This window comes from Triticum dicoccoides, chromosome 1A (genome assembly GCF_002162155.2).
Source record: "Triticum dicoccoides isolate Atlit2015 ecotype Zavitan chromosome 1A, WEW_v2.0, whole genome shotgun sequence".
Taxonomy (NCBI): Eukaryota; Viridiplantae; Streptophyta; class Magnoliopsida; order Poales; family Poaceae; genus Triticum; species Triticum dicoccoides.
Window position 1 is genome coordinate 524,225,944 of NC_041380.1, and position 3,044 is coordinate 524,228,987.

A 3,044-nucleotide genomic window follows, 5' to 3' on the forward strand; every position below is an offset into this window, starting at 1 on the left:
TCTCTAATCACCCCTCATCATTCAAAATCATCTAACTTCCCGATCATCACCCATCCCTCTCACTACTCCAGCCCGAGCACGCTTAACTTTCGGGTTCTATTCTCCTTCGTCTCCAATTCTGCACTTATTGTTTTCCTAACAATAGTAAGATGTCAATCCTATTAACCCTCGGGAGTTTAGCTTGAGTATGAAGTCACACATTTCACTGTTTGAGTTTGAAACTATTATTGTATAAAACAATAATTATTTAGTAACACTAATATTTCTTGAATAAATAGTTTGACCACAATTTGACCAGATTTGACCAAAATTCAGAAAAACCGAAATAATTATTTAGTAACACTAATATTTCTTGAATAAGTAGTTTGACCATTGTTAGTCCACAATTTGACCAGATTTGACAAAAATTCAAAAAAACTGAAATAATTATTTAGTAACACTAATATTCTTGAATAATTATTTAATAACACTAATACTTCCCGACTGTCTAGTACTGGTGTGCTGGTCCAATAGGGATTAACACGACAATTTCCCGATTGTCTAGTACAACAAGATTTGCCCGCCTCCGGTGAGTGAGGGGCGATGACGCCGGCGCGTCTTTGGCTCGCTACAGTGCATGTAGTCGTCGCTAAGTGGTCTACAGATCTGGATGTAATTTTTACTTCTGGTGTTCTTTATACTACCTTGTCAGTCGATGAATAGATCGGAAACTTTTCCAGCAAAAAAGAGGAAAAGTGATATATATGGTTGGTCTAGGGAGCACCATGGAAAGTGCCTTTTATACTGCAGTAATGCTCCAAGCTGCTCATTGGCTTCTACTATATGACTCTTCTTTGACTTTTACCACACTGTATTATCTTCACATGTACGAACAAAGAGTACATGTAGATAAAAATTATAGGATATGTATGAAAAATGAATTTCTACCTGGGATCCATTGTTCTTCGTGCTTGTGCACTTGCTTTTCACTGATACACAGCGGAACATAAAGATGCACTTCCTAACAAGAAGAGACTAATGCACACCAACGCCCAAAATATTGGTAACGCTGTTAGCCGCTATGCAACCGGTCCGTAAAGTAACTAAATTAAAATAGTCTAACTATAACTCTTCTTTTTACTAGTACATAAGAAACATTATGGTGCCCTAAGATAAAACAAAAAACACAACAAAACATTATTTATGTAACAACCAAAAATAAAACAATACAACTTAGACAATACTAGTAAGCGCACCAGATGACAACGCACGACACGTCGGATGTGGCAATTTCAAAGTGTTCGTCATGTGTACAAGAAATTTACATGGTTGTAACGAAACAATAAATTAATAAAAAAAAGTTGAAAGAGAAAGGAGCTATGACAATCTTACAGCAATTTACAGGGGAAAAACATGATCACAAATCAAAACAGCCTTATACTTCTTCGGTGGCTTAATGGTTAACCACGTTGCACTTCTTCCTGATCTCGCCCTGGCTTCCGGTGAGCGGGTTGGCGTTGCCCATCTTGATCATGGAGGCGGCGAAGTCGGCGAAGAACTCGTCCTTGAATGCTCCGGTGGCATGGCGCTGGACGTAGGCGCGGGTGAAGGGGTCGGTGAGGAGGGCGCCGTCGGAGTGGAAGAGGCCCCTCCGCTTGCTCACCAGCTAGAAGTAATCGGTGTCGAAGGTCTTGAAGCTGCCGGGGTCCATCTCCACGAGTGTGGTGTTGTCGTTCAGGCTGGCACACTTGCTCTTTAGCCGCATCATGTACTGCGGCTCCAGCGTGGGGTCGATGTCGCTGGGGTTCTCCATGCCGGTGAAGTTGTAGAGCCGGTCGGAGAAGGAGAAGCAGTGCGACGTCCCGATGGTGTGCCCGGCGGACAAGACGACAAGGTCCTTTGCGTCGAGGTTCACGGCGGCGAAGAGCTGGGTGAGCACGGTGAAGTTGGAGGTCGGGGGTGGCAGAGCGTCGGTCGCGTTGGAAAGGGACACGCTGCCGTCTCGCCGGCCCAGAGGAACTGTCCAGAATGGACCCTTGCTCTGGAGAAACCATGATCGAGCAGCATTAGAATTTGGCTTCCACACGTACCGTGTCATTTGAAAAATGGCATAGTAGGAGTACTCTACTCACCAGCCATACTGCGTCCCTGGCAATGAGGGCGAGGATGTCGGCGCAGGAGACGGTGTCGGGGCAGGCCTTCTCCACCGCGGCCTTCACCCTCTCGACAAACCCGAAGCCTCGCAGCGTCTGGTTCGGCTGCGCGTCCTTCTCCGCCGTCTTGTTGGCCGAGTCCAGCAGAACCGAGCCGTCGCACCCCTGCATTAATTAATGGCGGTCACTGGTCAGGCCGCCGCACACAATAGGGTACGGGCAGGACAGACAACATGCATGCAAATGTAGCTTACCCTGACGAAGCAGTCGTGGAAGTGCATCCGGAGGAGCGGCCCGGCGAGGCTAGGCGCTAGTGACAGAGCCCTCACCATCTCCTTCCTCACGACGTCCTCCACGCTGGGGCACGACTCGCTGTAGAACTTGTCGTGCAGCTGCGCCCGCCCGCACGTCGCCGCCACCGCCGCGAGCAGCAGCGCAACCATCGTCGCAGCCCTGGACGCCATCTTCTCGGCCAAGAAGCTTGTTTCTTTCTTGGCTATGCAAGAAACGACGATGGCTAGTTGATCCGGAGAAGCTTGAGCTGCTGCTGCTGCTGATGAACTGGCGCCGGGGAAATATATAGCGCCGGAGTGTCCACACGCCTGCATGTGGTGGGCTGTCCTCCGGAGCAGCAGGTAAAATTCCCATGGTTTAATGAGTTGTTCCTTGTTTGCACTCTGCGGAATCTTTGCCGTGGCAGGTACACCGACGGCGCACGGTATGTATAATGGAGGCGGCCGGACAGCCAGACGGAAGCACATCATTAGATGAATTCACTAATTTTCTTTAGACAGCAATCTACTCACTAACTTACTAATTAGTTATGAGTTATCACGGAGAAAACTGCGGTGCCAAGTTGTAATCAACAAAGGCTACTGGCAATGAGTGAATGCCACCTACTGGTAGTTTGCA

At 47.8% G+C, this 3,044-nt stretch overlaps 1 pseudogene; it reads right to left on the bottom strand.

The window, feature by feature from the left end:
- Nucleotides 1-1,152: 1,152 nt before the first annotated feature.
- Nucleotides 1,153-2,668, bottom strand: LOC119285678 (annotated as a pseudogene).
- Nucleotides 2,669-3,044: the final 376 nt, after the last annotated feature.